Source organism: Hyla sarda, chromosome 7 (assembly GCF_029499605.1).
Source record: "Hyla sarda isolate aHylSar1 chromosome 7, aHylSar1.hap1, whole genome shotgun sequence".
In the NCBI taxonomy this organism is placed as follows: domain Eukaryota; kingdom Metazoa; phylum Chordata; class Amphibia; order Anura; family Hylidae; genus Hyla; species Hyla sarda.
In genome coordinates, this window is record NC_079195.1 from 36,258,593 (window position 1) to 36,278,592 (window position 20,000).

The window sequence follows — 20,000 nt, forward strand, 5'->3', positions numbered from 1 at the left end:
GGACAGTAACTCAGCTGAGGATGAGAACGGGGAGTGTCAGCAGACCCTAGGTATATGTCAGGTGGGAGTGTCAGCAGACCCTAGGGGAGCTGAAGAACAGTCCACGAGTCCTAACTGAAGGAGACTGTGACAAGACAAAAGAAAAGTCTGCCAAGAAGCCGAGAGACAGTACAGAGGAACTGATCAGGAATCTCCCTGACTCGCTGGTGCCAAGAGCCATTGGAGTTATTGCTAGGGGCAACAAACTTACCGCCAAGGGATTGCCGGTCCGAGGGGAGTGTTTAGCGAGAGTCTCCAGAGTTGCCAACATGGTGGGAGAGGAAGAGTGCCAGATGTCAGTGGCACCTGTTGTGGATGATAATAATGAGGCACAAGTGGCCGCAACCCCGAAAAAGGGGGAGACTTCATCTAGAGACTGAGAAGAGCTGGGTCGAGTGTCTGACAGAGGACCAGAGGATGTCTCAAGGTCTAACAGCAAGAGTGAGGAGACCGCTGTCAGTAAAAGGTCTCGGAAAAGACGAGCTGGCCTTGGGAAAAAACTGGAGCAGATCCAGAATCTGGAAGAATCCCTGCAGATGGTTTCTGTGAAGTTGATGGAGAAAGAAAGAGGTACATCGCTTGACACAGGAGAGGGACAAATCACTTGCTGACTTTAAAAAAGAGCAAGAAGCGAGGCTTCAGCTGGAAAAAGTCATGGAGCATCACAGAAGTGAGTTTGTGGCTCTGCAGGATGAACTGTCCCGCTCCCAGGGTCTTGTGAGCAGCAAGGAGAGTGAAGTGGAGAGTCTGGCCAAGCGGATGTCATTCCAGGAAGAAGAAGTGAGTCTTCTACATGGTGCATATCAGGCTCTGCAGAGTGATCACAAGGCTAGCCTGGTAGCCATGGAAAAAATAGAAAAAGAGAAGAATGAAATGAAGATGGAAGTTGAGGCTCTTGCCAGCAATCTGGAGAGTGTCTCTAAAGCTAAGAGACAACTTGAGGAGGAAGTCAAGGGGAAGAATGCCCTTGCACATGCTCTTCAATCTGCTCGTCATGACAATGACTTGCTCCGTGAGCAGTATGAGGAGGCCCTGGAACAAGTTGAGACTCTGAAACATGAAAACAAGAACTTGCAACAGGAGATCTCAGATTTATCTGAACAGATTGGTGAGAGTGGAAAATCTATCAATGAGTTAGAGAAGTCCAAGAAACAGTTGCTGGACAGTGAGAAGATGAACTCTGCACAACTCAAGAGTGAGCAGCTGAAATATATAAAGCTGGAAGATGACATGAAGATCTTAAAAGAGAGCCTGGAAGCGCAGAACGAAACGCGCAGAAGGTCCCACGTAGCTGCCTTGGTTTTGCTGGGAGCGCAACTCTACGAGCAGGTGGCTGTGCTGGCGGACAATGAACAATTGAGGAAACAATTGCTGTCTTCGGAAGATACTGTCAGGGACTTGACAGAGTTAATTGACAGTGAGAGGATGAAGTCCGCTAAGCTCCAGTGTAAGCAGCGAAAATGTGAGAAAAAGGAAGAGGACCAGGAAGTCCTAATAGAGAGCAGAGACCAAGCTATGGTGGAATTGGCTCAAGAAAGGCTTCTGGGGCCGAAGTTACAGGATACAGTTATGCTTTCTCTGATTGCCAAAAAGTCCTCTAAAGCTAAGATTGAGGTGAAGTCCTGTAAGAAGTCCCCTGAAGCTAGGACTGAGCTGAAACCTGGTGGGAAATCCTCTGAAGTGGAGACTAAGGAGAAGAGAGGTGGGAAATCCTCTGAACCTGATCAGAAGCTAAACCAAAAATTCTGAAGGTAATGCTGAGGCAGAGAAATCCTCTGAAGCAGAAGCTAAACCAGAGTCCACCTCAAAAGCTGTGAGTAAAGAAAATGGCACAACTGAAGCTACAGGTGAAGAGAAGAGTAAGCCTGAAGAAGCTGCAGTAGTAGAAGCTGATTCTACACAAGAATCTGAAGGAGCCAAAGACTCTGAAGCCAAACCTGAGGAAGCTGGTGCCCCTGAAGAGAAAGCTGGATGGGATGAGGTGAAACCATGTGAGAAATCCACTGAAGTCAAGACTGAGGTGAAACCAGGTGGGAAGTCCTCTAAAGTTGAAACTGAGATGGACCCGTGTCAGAGGTCCTCTGACGGTACAGAGAACAAGACAGTGGTTGGTGAAGCCACTGAGGCCGAAAGATTCTCTGAAGCAGAGGTCCGGCAAGCAAGAAGAAGACAAAGGTTAGAAGCATCGGTCCTCTCACTCCTTAATTTCAATAACCCTGCGCACACCAGGGTGAAGAACCTGGTACTGGAGAGGTGTGACCGAGAGACTTGCAATTGGTGGCTGGTAAAAGTCCGGAAGAAAAAAGTCAAGGACTTCAGAGACTGTGGGACAAAAGTTGTCCAAGAGAAAGGAAGGGCAGATGGTTTCTGCCTTTCAAATATATGTGCATCTTCCCGGTGGTCTGAGCAAAGGGGGGGGGGGATATGTGGCAGGGTGGCAAGGAAAGGGTGTATTTCCTTGACTCATCCTGCAGAAGCTCTCACCTGCTTCTTAAGTAATGAGGCAGGAGGGAAGGGAGGTGTATATGAGATGGAGACTCAGTCTAATGTGGGCTCTTCCTAGGAGACAGCATGTGGGCTGTAGGGGGGAGACAGAGGCTGCTGAGGAGTACACAGCCCGAGCTATGAGTGGCTCAAAGAGAGTGACATGAATTGTGAGTAGAAGGTTGCAGGGGACATATGTTTAACCGGCTGAGGGAAGCTCAGCGGTTGTTAGTCAGGACAAGCTGATCTGTTTAGTCAGTGACCAGACGGTCTAGGATTTTGTTTTGTTCCTGCTTTTTGTTTATTTCTTTCCCTGCAACCTGTCTAATAAAACTGGCAAGGTGCCAGATTTGCATTATAAGCGTTTGTTTGCTGGTTTATTGAGAAGAAACGCATCCTGTGGCATGGTCCAGGACGATCCCAGAGCTAATCCCCAAGACGGATCGTCACAGTATGTATGTATGTATGTGTATATGTATGTATGTGTATATGTATGTATGTGTATATGTATGTGTATATGTATATATGTATGTATGTGTATATGTATGTATGTATGTGTATATGTATGTGTATATGTATGTATGTGTATATTTATGTGTATATGTATGTGTGTGTATATGTATGTATGTGTATATGTATGTATGTGTATGTATGTATGTATGTGTATATGTATGTATATATGTGTATATGTATGTATGTATGTATGTATGTGTATATGTATGTATGTTCCAGTATCAATAAAAAATTACTTGAGATATTTGAGGAAAGTTTGCAGACTTGTTACTTACGACCTATCCCTCACCCACTCCGATTTGCTATGGTCAGGGTCTATGGGTCTTTCGCTACCTTACTCCACAAGCTCCACTCTGCATTTCCTGGTGAGTGTGCCGGTTCATCCGGCAAGCCACGCCTTCCCGTAAGTCTTAACCCTTCTATTTTCAGACCCCCTTTTTTTTTTCGAGTCAAGGCTGAAAACACCATTATTGCACAATACACCCACATCACAGGTCCTTCAACCACAATCTCTTTATTACAACTCAGCCTCAACTGAGGACGGATTATGAGGACAAAATATGAAGTTGGGATAATATAAAGATGGAATATGAGGATGAGATATGAGATTGGGATAGGAGGTTGGGACATGAGGCCAGGATATGAGGTCGGGATATGAGGACGGGATATGAGGACGGGATATGAGGACGGGATATGAGGATGGGATATGAGGTCGGGATATGAGGTCGGGATATGAGGACGAGATATGAGGACGGGATATGAGGACGGGATATGAGGACGGGACATGAGGTCGGGATATGAGGTCAGGACATGAGGTCGGGATATGATGACGGGACATGAGGTCGGGATATGAGGATGGGATATGAGGACTTCACATGAGGACAAGTGTTATTATTGCCTTATATCTCCCACTCTGATAGTAAGATCTAAAACATGCATCATACTATGTCAGTGTAAGAGATCATGTACAATGTTTGTGCTTTTTTTCCTGCACATAAACAGTGCCACCCCTGTGCATAGCCTGTGCCTGGTATTGGAATTCAGCTTCATTCACTTGAATGCTGTAACACCAAGCAGACCATTATACTAGTCATACTATTCTTTTATATGGACACTTTTCTTTCCAATTTAATGTTTAACCCCTTCCCTCTCGGGCCATTTTTCATTTTTGCACTTTTTGTTTTTTTCCAAAATCTACAGCAAAATCAGAAAAAAAAATATTTATGGGGGAAAATTGAACCCCCCCCCCCCCCGCCATTTTGTACATTTTGGGGGCTTCCGATTCTACGCAGTGCACTGTACAGTACAAATGACACCATAAAATAAAATAGGTTTTATTTTATTTTATTTTACTACTTTTAAAAAATTATAACTACATGCACCAAAATTAGAATGTTTAAAATTATCATCTTCTGATCCCTATAACTTTTTTATTTTTCCATATATAGGTATGTATGAGGGCAAATTTTTTTGCCCCATGATGAAGTTTTTATAGGGACCATTTTCATGTTGATGGCTCCTTTTGATCGCGTTTTATTCATTTTTGTCTAGTATATAAGGTAACTAAAAATACGCATTTCTGGAGTTTAGAATTTTTTTACACTTGCAGCTTTGACCATGCGGTTTAATTAACATTATATTTTATTAATTTGGACATTTACGCACGTGGCAATACCATATGTTTAGGTTTAATTTAAATTTTTTTTTTAAACGCGAAAAGGAGGGTGATTTAAACTTTTATTAGGGAAGGCATATTTATTTTTTTTACACTTATTTTTGTCCCTAGAGGGGACTATAACATGCAATCTCTAGATTGCATACGCCGATCAATGCTTCTCCATGGGAAAGCACTGATCAGTGTTATCGGTGCTCCATTGCTTCAGCCTGGCAAAGCTGAACCCATGGTTGGAGCCCCGATCAGACGGCCGGGAGGAAGGTAAGAGACCTCCCCCCATCCTCTCAGCTGATCGTGATGGCGCGGTTTCGCCGTGGCAGTCCCGATCAGCCCACTGAGCTAGCTGGGAATGGAAATAACTGCTTTTAGATGCCGCAATCAACTTTGATCGCGGCGTATAAAGGGTTAATGCCGGCCATCAGCCCGATTGGTGATTGGCTGATAGCAATCAGGACCCACCATGTTTGATGCACGTGCATATACGTACATTTGCGGGAAAGGGTTAAATATTTAGTTTAAAATATTGTAACGTCTGATACCTGTCTTTAATTATACCCCCAAAATTGTGAAGTGCTGCTCAATCTGTTGGCACTATTTAAAAAATATTAGTATTATTGTTAATAAAATGACTCCTAAAAAAATATATCTAAAGTCATTGCAACTAAGCGTCTTACTTCCGTGCAAACTGCTGCTTGCTGCCTTTTGTTAGGGGAATTCTGTCTCTGGAAGCAGAGAGACAAAATGGAACTCAGAATCAAGGCTTCTCTCATATCTCTGACCATCCATAAAGTTCTGGATTGTGTAGCTAGCCATTATCATTAGCAGTTTGCAACTTGGAACAGGGCTGCTTTTATGATGTAACCCATTTCTTGCTGTAATCCCCTCTCAACCTCCCATAGCTTATCATTAGCAGCAGTTCACTTCTTAGACCAGGGCTGCTTTTGCGGTGTAACCCCTTTTTTGCTGTAATCTCCTCTCCTCCTCCCAATAGGTTATCATCATCATCATCATCAGTTCACTTCTTAGAACAGGGCTGCTTTTGTAATGTAACCCTTTCAGTGCTTTGATGCTGTTACAGTTTTCCTTTCTGTTCACATAGCACCTAGCAAAACAAATGCATCAGTAACCTCATCCCTTCATGCCATTTATATATTGTTGCACTGTTAATCTAATGTCATAAGGGAAAGGAAGTCCAGGTGTGAGTACTACGGGCAAACAGAGCTCTGGTCCTGTACCCCAAAAATAGAGAGAATGAGAAATAGCTGTGCACCAAGGAGTAGCCTCTCAGGGGCTCAAAAACAGCAATTAGTGCAGCAAAAATACCATGTAACAAAATCATGCAGGTGTATAAAATTCATTTGAAAGTAAAGATACACTTAATTAACAAAGGATGCACAAATTAACATTAGTTTTGCGATCTGTTCTTCAGTCTTTTAGTAAAAGGATCAGTTTCCCCCATTAACACTTTCAGCAGATAGTGTTGTTAAATACCAGATATTTTGTGCACGAAAAGGCAAATATAGTCTATACCAGTGGTCTTCAACCTGCGGACCGCCAGATGTTGCAAAACTACAACTCCCAGCATGCCCGGACAGCCAACGGGAGTTGTAGTTTTGCAACATCTGGAGGTCCGCAGGTTGAAGACCACTGGTCTATAGTCATACCGGTTTAATAACATTGCATACTATTGTCTGGACATGCTGGGAGATGTAGTTTTGCAACAGCTGGAGGTACATTGGTTGGGGAAAAATTGCTTAAGAGAAAAAATATTTAGCATAAAAAATGGGGGATCCAACCCTTTCTCCGAGAATTAAGTCATATGTGCAAAGCGTATTATACTTTTACCCCAAAAATCTAATTCAAGTTAAAAGATATGAAGGAAACTGCACAGAATAATAATAATGATAATAATGATGATAATAATAACCATAATCAGACAATAATACAATAATAATGATAATAATAATCATAATAATCAGACAATAATAATAATGATAATAATAATCATAATAATCAGACAATAATAATACAATAATAATAATAATGATAATAACCATAATCAGACAATAATACAATAATAATAATAATAATGATAATAATAATCATAATAATCAGACAATAATACAATAATAATAATAATAATGATGATAATAATAATCATTATAATCAGACAATAATAATAATAATGATAATATTAATCATAATAATCAGACAATAATAATAATGATAATAATAATCATAGTAATCAGACAATAATAATACAATAATAATAATAATAATTATAGTGTAACAAATGAGGCTCACCCAAGCCATATAACTAGGATCTGACTAGTTCTAGTAAGCGCCCCCACAAGCCTGGAGAAAAGGACAATATACTCCCCCAAATTGTTGATTACACAAAAGCCATAAATATACAATTTTTGGATCAAACACGTAAAGGGAATCTTCTTTTATGTTCTCTTTAAATAACATTTTTTTATCCCATAATATGAAGTAAACTAATACCAAGTATCTTGATCTAAATATAAAAAAAATTAAAAATTATTCCCTTAAATATCCGGACAACCACAATGTTCCCAATCACTTTTCGATTGCAAGATTTTTCCTGGATCCTAAAATGTCATTCAGGGCTCCAGTCAATGGGTGTATAAAATAGGTTACATTGAAGAGATGGAATTGAAGATGTTCTTAGACACATGTATCAGCCGGAGGAAATGTTATGGATATAATGTAAGGAATATAAATGACTGACACACGGGGATGATGAATGAGTTGCTACTTACTTTGGGCTGTAGAGCTGCGGTGATGTGGCTCCGTCTGGTGCCTGTCGACAGCAGAGAATCTTCTATTCAGCAGTCGCTCTCCGAATTAAATGCATTTACTACAGGATGCAGGGAGAGGGCAGATGTGGGAGGCAGCAGTGTTCTCCTATGTTATGGATCACCGAGCACTTACTGTATATAAACCTCGTCTTTACCTGCGCTGCCCATTGGCTACTGGAGAGAAGGAGAAAGATGCTGGAGGAAATCCTTGGAAGGGTAAGAAAGAAGCATCCGAGTGATGTCATCTATCCGAGTATTGTTCCGGAATATGAGGCATCTCTGACGTAGAGCTGAATCACAACCAGACATCATATCAAGGTCGTCACCTATACACAACATCAATGAATCTGCAACACCAAGAGGACAAGCCGTAAGGTTATGCAAATCGAGGAAGTAGCAGGTGTCGCTCAGGCCTGGTGCAAGGAATTTTGCCGCCCCTTGACCCTGCACATTGGCTCCGTCATTTGACACGCCTCACCTTATTACTGGGGTGACACACTGTAACAAACCTCCTCATGTAATTACCTTACTACTGGGGTGACACACTGTAACAAACCCCCTCCTCATGTAATCTCCTTACTACTGGGGTGACACACTGTAACAAACCTCCTCCACATGTAATCTCCTTACTACTGGGGTGACACACTGTAACAAACCCCCTCCTCATGTAATCTCCTTACTACTGGGGTGACACACTGTAACAAACCTCCTCATGTAATCTCCTTACTACTGGGGTGACACACTGTAACAAACCTCCTCATGTAATCTCCTTACTACTGGGGTGACACACTGTAACAAAAACCCTCCTCATGTAATCGCCTTACTACTGGGGTAACACACTGTAACAAACCCCCTCCTCATGTAATCTCCTTACTACTGGGGTGACACACTGTAACAAACCTCCTCCTCATGTAATCTCCTTACTACTTGGGTGACACACTGTAACAAATCTCCTTCTCATGTAATCTCCTTACTACTGGGGTGACACACTGTAACAAACCCCCTCCTCATGTAATCTCCTTACTACTGGGGTGACACACTGTAACAAACCTCCTCCTCATGTAATCACCTTACAACTGGGGTGACACACTGTAACAAACCTCCTCCTCATGTAATCTCCTTACTACTGGGGTGACACACTGTAACAAACCTCCTCCTCATGTAATCTCCTTACTACTGGGGTGACACACTAACAAACCTCCTCCTCATGTAATCTCCTTACTACTGGGGTGACACACTGTAACAAGCCTCCTCCTCATGTAATCTCCTTACTACTGGGGTGACACACTGTAACAAACCTCCTCCTCGTGTAATCTCCTTACTACTGGGGTGACACACTGTAACAAACCTCCTCCTCATGTAATCTCCTTACTACTGGGGTGACACACTGTAACAAACCTCCTCATCATGTAATCTCCTTACTACTGGGGTGACACACTGTAACAAACCTCCTCCTCATGTAATCTCCTTACTACTGGGGTGACACACTGTAACAAACCTCCTCCTCATGTAATCTCCTTACTACTGGCGATTCAGAAAAAGTCATCTTGTAAAATGTTTTTTCCTACTCGTCCGCTTTTCTTTTGGCTTGTTGTTTGATGCTGTTGTGAAAGAGTTTTCTTTTCTTCTTCAGCTGAGGAGAACGTGCTCAATTCACCCCAGAGCAAGAAAAGGTGCAAACGCGTCAGGCAAAAAGAAACCTGCACTAGGATGCAGCTTATCGCAAGCCCTTTTACAAAAGGAGGGGTACCCCCCCCCCCACAACACACCTGCCCATTCCCTCCAAGCCAGAAGACTCCTGCAAGGGTCCAGGCTCAATATCCCTTTTCTCTGAAACTACTAGGGGACCACAAGTGCTCCCAGTATTCACCTAGGTGTTAACCAGGGTATGAGCCAAGCAGCCATATAAGTAGTCCTTCAAGTTACAATATTAATTGGTTCCAGGATGACCACCATTATATGGGGAAACCATTGTATGTTGAGACCAGAACTCTATGGAAACCTGGTAATTGGTTCTGAAGCCTCAAAATGTCATCCAAAAATAGGAAAAAGTCAGGATGAAACAAAAATAAGTAGATAACTAATATAGATAAAGCAAATCCTTACATATAAAAGTAAGAAAGAGCTGCTGGGAGCTGTAATCACTGTCTATGTAGAGGACAGGAGCTTCTTCGGGGTCCTGTACAGTACACAGTGTCCTAAAAAAGTAAGATAGAGCCGACCTCACCTGGTGTCCAAAGGAGCAGCAAACCCTGGTACAGGTAAAGAGTACAGAACATGTAATACCTCCCTGTACTGTAGGGGGCGCTACCAGACACCAGTCAGTACAGTACTTCAGTAATACATGGGATTTACCAGTAAAATGCTCATTCTAATTAGTCGGTTCTTCCGGCCATTGACACATTTCACAGATCTGGACTGTCTGTAGCATTGTATGGCGAGTCTGGTTTCAAGTAACAATGGTCCAGAGAAGACTATCGTATGTTGATAGTATTGTATGTTGAGGACATTGTAAGTTGAGGGATCACTGTACTGATGGCCTCTCTGCTGAAGTAGAAATGCTGGGGGTTGCAGGGAAATGTGAAACCAGAAGGACAGGCACACCTCCCCGAGACCACCACTCCTAGGATGGAACTGAACAACTCGTCCCTCCTACACTATGTAAGGATTAAGCTTGGGGGCATCCCCTTGGGGCATCAGGATCACATGGTTTCCTCTGCATTACTTCCCTTAAAGGGGTACTCCACCCCTAAACATCTTATCCCCTATCCAAAGTGAAGCACCCGGCGTTCCTTTAGAATGCTGGATGTGGGTGGCGGGATGGTGACGTCACTGCCGTGCCCCTCGTGATGTCATACCATGCCCCCTCAATGTAAGTCTATGGGACTTACATTGAGACTTGCATTGAGGGGACGTGACGTGATGTCACAAGGTATATGTACAAAGACGGGCACCACCTGCCACTATAAATATTCGCTGGGGGCAAACAGCTGCTATAACAACATACAATAAACAGAAGGAAGAAGAAAGCTAGCAACTATAAATGATGGACTCCAAGAATAAAAATATATGTGCAAACAAATATCTTTATTAATTACATATATGAACTGACAAAAAAGAAGAGCAAACAATTAAAATCATTTAAAAACCACAATATTCCGGCGGAGGAGTATAATCCTGCAACACCCACCCCACACTAGAGAAAATAACCCATAAAGGAGAATGGAGGCAGTCCCCGACACAAAAGCGCAATACAAATTATTATAAATATATCTGTAATCATCTGTGTGGTAGCCCTTGGGGGTGTATGGTAGGGGTGGTATGATATCGGTATATGAGGGGTTAATGTTAACTCTATAGTTCGTGACACCAGGCTGAGGGCTGGTATGCTGAGGTAATGCTCCGGCCTATCGCCGCCCTTCCCAGTAACGATAGGTGCATGAAATGACTGAAGGTCGACAAGGAGATTGAACTTGAACTTGAATAACTTTACTGAAGTGCTTGCAATATCCACGGCACAGTAACAGTCTCATACAAACAGTCCTTATATCGCTCAGTGACTGACAGTTGTTGCGGACCTTGAGCTATTTAGAAAGTCTCTGAATTTAGGGTAGATATTTGTAGATCCGTCCGGATTTAGGGGTTATATTAGGTCCGGTGATGCTGCAGAGTGTCTGGGGATTGATACACTCTCTATTCTGAATTACCCAGCCGTTGCCGCAAGGCTTGGACCTAACTCACTGCGATAGTTGCTGCACAGATCCTTCTCGTTTGACAGCCCAGGAACAAGAGAGAGAAAACATGGCCGCCGCTCCCTTATATGGGCAGGGGGCGGGGTGAATCCGATTGGTCCGAACATCTGTCATTCACCATTACACAGAGTAATGGGATTGCTTACGTCACAGGGCATCCAAAGGTCCTCAAGCAGAATACCATAGATTTTACCTAGTCACATGACCCGCTGGTCCTGCAACGCTATGGAACAGGTAATTAACTATTTATTTACAGTTATATTACCATATTTACATCAACCTTACATAAATTACTGAACTATTAGTTGGAATAGAGGCGACAAGGGGAAGGCTACACAACAGGGATACCTACGTCCTAGGGACTCTGGCTATGGGAACCCACACATACATAGGTACCGTATAAGATGCGGCACCGGGACACCACACAAGGGCTTCACAATTGCAAATCAAAACAGACCTGTAACCAACAATGTCCACAATAGCAACAAATAATCCCAGTGCCCCTAGACACTACATGTAAAGTATCAAGATTCACTGAAAATGTATATAAGGTGCAAACTAATTACAGGAAAATATCTTCGCAAAGAAATAGAAGAATTGGACCACTCACCCCAGATTTATCTGAAAAAGACTTTATTCCATCATAGATGCGACATGACATGGTAGGAGCAGGATAGACGGGTGCGGACAAGAGGCTGGGGGAACAGACAGGTGGGGGAGCCTCTTGTCCGCACCCGTCTATCCTGCTCCTACCATGTCATGTTGCATCTAAGATGGAATAAAGTCTGTTCAAGATAAATGTGGGGTGAGTGCTCCAATTCTTCTACTTCTTTGCGAAGATATATACCATATTTATCGCCGTATAAGACGTACTTTTTCTTCCCCAAAACTGGGGGGGAAAAGTTGGTGCGTCTTATACGGCGAATACACACCTATTGCGGCGGTCCCTGTGGCCATCAAGGGCCGGGACCCGCTGGCTAATACAGGACATCACCGATCACGGTGATGCCCTGTATTAACCCTTCAGACGTGGCGATCAAAGCTGACCGCCGCGTCTGAAGCGAAAGTGACACTAACCCGGCTGCATCGGGAGGGACCTTACCTGCCTCTTCGGTGTCTGCTCCGTGCCGGGATCCCCTGCATGGCCGGCGCTCTCCTTCGTCGTCATCATGTCGTCGCGCACGAAGAGCAAGGATACCGGGCAGCAGAGACGTTCCGGTGCAACGGGGACACCCCAGGGACGCGGCGACAGCGATGGAGCGACATCCAGAGCATAGGGTCCGGGGACACGTGAGTATTACCTCCTATACCAGTGGTCTACAACCTGTGGACCGCCAGATGTTGCAAAACTACAACTCCTGGCATGCCCGGACAGCCAATGGCTGTCCGGGCATGCTGGGAGTTGTAGTTTTGCAACATCTGGAGGTCCGCTGGTTGAAGATCACTGTGACCTATACTTTACATTGTATTCTAGATTTTCTTCATTTAAAATTGGGTGCGTCTTATATGCCGGAGCGTCCTATAGGGCGAAAAATACGGTATGTGAACTTGTATTTCCTGTGAGCACCCCCGACGGAACATCATACACGGGCCATTCAGCTTAAAGGGGTATTCCAGGCAAAAACTTTTTTTTTATATATCAACTGGCTCCGGAAAGTTAAACAGATTTGTAAATTAAATCGTAATCCTTCCAATAGTTATTAGCTTCTGAAGTTGAGTAGTTGTTTTCTGTCTAACTGCTCAATGATGACTCACGTCCCGGGAGTTGTGCAGTTCCTATGGGGAAATTTTCCCATCATGCACAGCTCCCGGGACGTGACATCATCATAGAGCAGTTAGACAGAAAACTTCAGAAGCTAATAACTATTGGAAGGATTAAGATTTTTTAATAGAAGTAATTTACAAATCTGTTTAACTTTCTGGAGCCAGTTGATATATATAAAAAAGTTTTTGCCTGGATAATCCCTTTAAGAAACACAGAAGTAAAACTGCATTGTTCCGCATATTTCCTACTGATGCCTTTGATAGAGGCTTTGGTGCCAGTGTCCCCTTTCTTTCATACATACTAATTACAGGAAAATAACTGGATGTAGGTGAGTATAAGCTGCTAGATGCTACAGGCCAACAACTTATACTCACCTACATGCAGTTATTATCCTGTAATTAGTCTGCACCTTATATACATTTTCAGTGAATCTTGATACTTTACATGTAGTGTCTAGGGGCACTGGGATTATTTGTTGCTATTGTGGACATTGGCCCTCATTTACTTAGAAAATCGGGTTGTAAGTCTATGTTGCTTTCTTACCCGACTGCTTTTTTCCCCTGGTATTTATTATTATGTCGCATCTTGTTTGTCGCACGTGGTTTTTGTTGGTTTTGGTTTCCAACTCCTCTGAGTTGTCGGGAAAAAATCCACAAAAATTCAACAAATTCGGGTTGGAAACCTTTATAAATACGTGGGAAAGCTCAGAAATGTCGGGTTACGCCCCTTTTTCGGGTTTGGGAGAATCCACATCGGGTCCGTCGGGAAAAAAATGTCGCATCATGTCGCAGACTGGCGCACGATGTCTGCGACATGTCACAGACAAAGATGCGCCAAAAAAACCCGACAAAACAAATCGGGTTTAGAATAGTAAATGAGGGCCAGTGTTGGCTACAGGTCTGTTTTGATTTGCAATTGTGAAGCTCTTGCGCGATTACAGATATATTTATAATAATTTGTATTGTGCTTTTGTGTCGGGGACTGCCTCCATTCTCCTTCATGGGTTATTTTCTCTAGTGTGGGGTGGGCGTTGCAGGATTATATTCCTCCGCCGGAATATTGGGGTTTTTAAATGATTTTAATTGTTTGCTCTCCTTTTTTGTCAGTTCATATATGTAATTAATAAAGATATTTGTTTGCACATATATTTTTATTCGTGGAGTGCATTATTTATAGTTGCTAGCTTTCTTCTGCCTTCTTTTAAATGTGATGTCACAAGGGGCATGGAAGTGACATCACAAAACGTTCCGAACGCTGGGAGCGGAGTACCCCTTTAAAGGGTACCTCTCATCAAAAAAACTTTTGATATATTATAGATTAATGTATGCAGAATAACTTCACAATTGCATGTTATTAAAAAATATGCTTCTTTCTATTTAATTTTCCACTTTGAAGAAATGACCACTAGGGGTCTCCCTACCAGTCCTGGCAGCAAGCATTTCAGACTCGTGCTGGAGTCCTAAACACTACGAGCTGCCAGTCTGCTTTGTTCACAAAGGAGAACACTCAGAGCTGCCAGCCTGCTTTGTTCACAGTCTGTTTGGCTGTGAACAAAGCAGGCTGGCAGCTCTGAGTGTTTAGGACTCCAGCATGAGTCAGAAATGCTTGTTGACAGGACTGATCAGGAAAAATACAATAGAAAGAAGCATATTTTTCATTAACATGCTATTGGAAAGTTATTCAACATTCATTAATCTAAAATATATCAAAAGTTTATTTGGTGAGAGGTACCCTTTAAATATACAAGTAACTCTGATAAACACTTGCATAACACAAAATTACAGGATAACAAAATACAATTTACCCTAGAGTAGCGGGCCCAGAACAGTGTCACTGGAAGTGCCTGAGGCAACATTTACCTTACAGGACAACATCCTGCACTGGGTCACCACAATAGAAAGTACATGCTCCACTAAATAAGGCCTTGTGTGCTTGCAAACATTTTACTTTTTCAAATTTATTTTTGCTTCTTAAGCCCAAAAAAGGGCCTGGTCCTCATGAGGCTAAACACTGGCCGCAGGTTACCTGACAGATGATTGCTAAGTGACCCAACAGTGAGAGTCAATAAAAGTTTCATTTTTCCAGTTTTTCACTTTCCCTTTTGAATCAATGATTTATTATAAGAATATACAACAATTGTTATTTCCCATCAGAAACTTTTTATGATATGTTTGATTTTTTTCCTTCTCGGCTCCTTGGGTGGTTTGGAGAAAGTAATTCTGTTTCAGGCTTAATATCCATTGTCATATTGTATTGTATTATGGAAGGAAGTTGTGGTTCTAGTTTTATTAATTTTTCTGTTGGGCGTTTTTTTTTTTTGTCCTGAAATTACATGTTGGAACAATGGCTTTAGAAATATATAATCTTATATAATCATTGTGTTATTTTAATATGACTGGTACAATAGGTAAGTTGCTACAGTATGTAAAATAATGTTTAAAGGGGTTCTTTGGTGGAAAACTATTTTTTTCAAATTAACTGGCTCCAGAAAGTTAAACAGATTTGGAAATGACTTCTATTAAAAAAAAAAAAAAAAAAAAAATCTTAAGCCTTCCAGTAATTATCTGCTGCTGTATGCTACAGAGGAAGTTGTGTAGTTCTTTCCAGTCTGACCACAATGCTCTCTGTTGACATCTCTGTCCATGTCAGGAACTGTCCAGAGCAGGAGTAAATCCCCATAGCAAACCTTTCCTGCTCTGGACAGTTCCTGACATGGACAGAGGTGTCAGCAGAGAGCACTGTGGTCAGACTGGAAAGAAAAGCTCAACTTCCTGTGGAGCAGACAGACAGTATCTGATAAGTACTAGAAGGATTAAGATTTTTTAATAGAAGCAATTTACAAATCTATTTATTTTCTGGCACCAGTTGATATGAAAAAAATTGTTTTCCACCGGAGTACCCCTTTAAACATCATATGGAATTGGGTGAACCCCAATATCAGTGGTATCTGTCAGCATATTATTGTCTATCAGGACCTCATGACTGTCCCCCAATGGCAAATGTCAGGGGATTTTAACATGCCCAAGTCCTTTATTCTTTAAAGGGGTACTCCGGTGGAAAATGTAAATGACTTCTATTAAAAAGTCTACATCCTTCCACTACTTATTAGCGGCTGTATACTACAAAGGAAATTATTTTCTTTTTGGATTTCTTTTCTGTCACGACCACATTGCTCTCTGCTGACACCTCTGTCCATTTTTGGAACTGTCCAGAGCAGCATATGGGGATTTTCTCCTGCTCTGGAGAAATCCAAAAAGAAAAGAATTTCCTCTGTAGTATACAGCCACTAATAAGTACTGAAAGGATTAAGATTTTGTTTATAGAAGTGATTTACAAATCTGTTTAACTTTATGGCACCAGTTGATTAAAAATAAAAATAAAAAGTTTTCGACCGGAGTACCCCTTTAACCCCTTAACGACGCAGGACGTATATTTACGTCCTGCGCCGGCTCCCGCGATATGAAGCGGGATCGCGCCGCGATTCCGCATCATATCGCGTTGGTACCGGCGCTAATCAACGGCCGGGATCGCGGCGATGTGCGGTATTAACCCTTTAGAAGCGGCGGTCAAAGCTGACCGCCGCTTCTAAAGTGAAACTGAAAGTATCCCGGCTGCTCAGTCGGGCTGTTCGGGACCACCGCGGTGAAATCGCGGCGTCCCGAACAGCTGATCGGACACCGGGAGGGCTCTTACCTGCCTCCTCGGTGTCCGATCGACGAATGACTGCTCCGTGCCTGAGATCCAGGCAGGAGCAGTCAAGCGCCGATAATGCTGATCACAGGCGTGTTAATACACGCCTGGGATCAGGATGAGAGATCAGTGTGTGCAGTGTTATAGGTCCCTATGGGACCTATAACACTGCAAAAAAAAAAGTTAAAAAAAGTGTTAATAAAGGTCATTTAACCCCTTCCCTAATAAAAGTTTGAATCACCCCCCTTTTCCCATAAAAAAAATAAAACAGTGTAAAAAAAAAAAAAAATAAACATATGTGGTATCGCCGCGTGCGTAAATGTCCGAACTATAAAAATATATCATTAATTAAACCGCACGGTCAATGGCGTACGCGCAAAAAAATTCCAAAGTCCAAAAAAGCGTATTTTGGTCATTTTTATAACATTAAAAAATGAATAAAAAGTGATCAAAAAGTCCGATCAAAACAAAAATCATACCAATAAAAACTTCAGATCACGGCGCAAAAAATGAGTCCTCATATCGCCCCGTACGTGGAAAAATAAAAAAGTTATAGGGGTCAGAAGATGACATTTTTAAACGTATAAATTTTCCTGCATGTAGTTATTAATTATTTCCAGAAGTACGACAAAATCAAACCTATATATGTAGGGTATCATTTTAACCGTATGGACCTACAGAATAATGATAAGGTGTAATTTTTACCGAAATATGCACTGCGTAGAAACGGAAGCCCCCAAAAGTTACAAAATGGCGTTTTTTTTTCGATTTTGTCGCACAATGATTTTTTTTTCCGTTTTGCCGTGCATTTTTGGGTAAAATGACTAATGTCACTGCAAAGTAGAATTGGCAACGCACAAAATAAGCCATAATATGGATTTTTAGGTGGAAAATTGAAAGGGTTATGATTTTTAAAAGGTAAGGAGGAAAAAACGAAAGTGCAAAAACGGAAAAACCCTGAGTCCTTAAGGGGTTAAGGAGATAAGGCGCTGTTCCTAAGGTCTGATTGGGATGTATTCCACATTTTAATAGTAGAGATGGTTAGCTGCAACAGTAATGTGAAGATTCACATCACGTTTCAACTCTCCGGCAGCCTGATTAGGCAGAAGAACTTCAAAACCTGCCGTATGCCCTGTGGACCTCAGGGCCGGCATTAAGGCGGGGAAAACTGGGCAAGGGCCCCCAAATCCCAATGAGCCCCCTGTGGGCTGCTCAGTGGCGGATCGGGCGGGGGGGGGGGGAGTCAACGGGGCAATTGAGATTAATTTCCCCCTCACATTCAGGACATCCATGTGTCCCAAAAGATCTTTTTGGGACACAAGGATTTCCCGGTTACCTTTCTGCGGCCCTGCGTTAACTTTAAAAACACAGGGGGAGGTAGCACACGCAGGGATGTCACTGAAATCCCATGCGTGCGCCCATAGGAATGGAGGGGCAGAGCATCGAGGAGGAGGAGGTGCGCTGGCCGGCATGGTAAGTTACCAGCGGCACGTCAGCTTCGGTGCTCTGAACACTGCTCCTCCGGTCCCGGGACCTACTGCTGTGGCCTATAGGCCATAGCAGTAGATTGTGATGGCTGACTGGAGGAGCGGTGGTCGGAGCACTGAAGTGGGGCAGTACACAGGCATGCAGCCTCCAGCCATACACTGTATATGGCTGAAGGCTGTATGTCTGTGGGGGAACTGTACTGCACCTAATGTGGGGAACTATACTGCATCTAATGTGGGGGAACTACAACCTAATGTGGGGGAACTATACTTCCAACTTAATAGGGGGGAGGGAACTATACTGCCAACCTAATGTGGGGGAACTACAACCTAATGTGGGGGAACTATACTGCCAACCTAATGTGGGGGGAACTATACTGCCAACCTAATGTGGGGGGAACTATACTGCTAGCCTAATGTGGGTGTACTATATTGCCAACCTAATGTGGGGGAACTATACTGCCAACCTAATGTGGGGGGGGGGGGGGGTGAACTATACTGCTAGCCTAATGTGGGGGAACTATACTGCCAACCTAATTTGGGGGAACTACAACCTAATGTGGGGGGAACTATACTGCCAACCTAATGTGGGGGAACTACAACCTAATGTGGGGGGAACTATACTGCCAACCTAATGTGGGGGAACTACAACCTAATGTGGGGGAACTACAACCTAATGTGGGGGAACTATACTGACAACCTAATGTTGGGGAACTATACTGCCAACCTAATGAGGGGAAACTATACTAGACACCACCCTGCCAGCACCCCCCCCCCCCCGGTCCTCAGTTAGCGCTGACAGCACCCCCCCCCGGTCCTCAGTTAGCGCTGACAGCACCCCCCCCCGGTCCTCAGTTAGCGCTGACAGCACCCCCCAACCCTCCCCTCCGGTCCTCAGTTAGCGCTGACAGCACCCCCCAACCCTCCCCCCCGGTCCTCAGTTGGCGCTGACAGCTAGCACTCACCCGGTCCGCAGCGCTGACAGCATCCCAAACCACAACCCCCCCCCCCGGTCCTCAGCGCTGACAGCACCAACCGCCACCCCCCCTTGCAATTAGCGCTGCACCAAACTGCCCCCCCCCCCCAAAACCTGTGCAGAGAAAGAGCGGTGCAATCGCCCATAGCAACCAATCAGATCGTTTTGCAGAAGGATTTTCCTCTGCAAAGGTTTTAATAAATCTCCCCTATATGCCCCGGTCTGACTTCTATATGACAAAACCCATCACCAATCACCCATCCCCAATCACCCAATCACCCATCACCAATCACCCAGCACCCATCCCCCATCACCCATCCCCCATCACCCATCCCCAATCACCTAGCACCAATCACCTAGCACCAATCACCCAGCACTCATCACCAATCACCCATCCCCAATCACCCAGCACCCATCACCAATCACCCATCCCCCATCACCAATCACCCATCCCCAATCACCCATCCCCAATCACCCATCCCCAATCACCCATCACCCAGCACCAATCACCCAGCACCAGTCACCCAGCACCAATCACCCAGCACCAGTCACCCAGCACCAATCACCCAGCACCAATCACCCAGCACCAATCACCCAGCACCAGTCACCCAGCACCAATCACCCATCCCCAATAACCCAGCACCCATCACCCATCCCCAATAACCCAGCACCCATCACCTATCCCCAATCACCCAGCACCCATCTTATGCAGGAATCTCCACACAGCTCTGGTTCTTACACTGAAGAGATGGACACCACACTAATATATGCTGACATGCTACAATATACAAGAGTTG

At 43.6% G+C, this 20,000-nt stretch overlaps 1 protein-coding gene across 1 annotated transcript in view; it reads right to left on the minus strand.

The window, feature by feature from the left end:
* The window catches only part of LOC130282005 (neurotensin receptor type 1-like), a 113,951-nt gene that overhangs the window by 88,006 nt on the left and 5,945 nt on the right, over window positions 1-20,000 (minus strand). The window contains exon 2 of the mRNA XM_056529828.1: window positions 7,495-7,880. The gene's annotated coding sequence lies outside the window, so the exon portion shown is untranslated. The remainder of the gene's footprint in view (window positions 1-7,494; window positions 7,881-20,000) is intronic.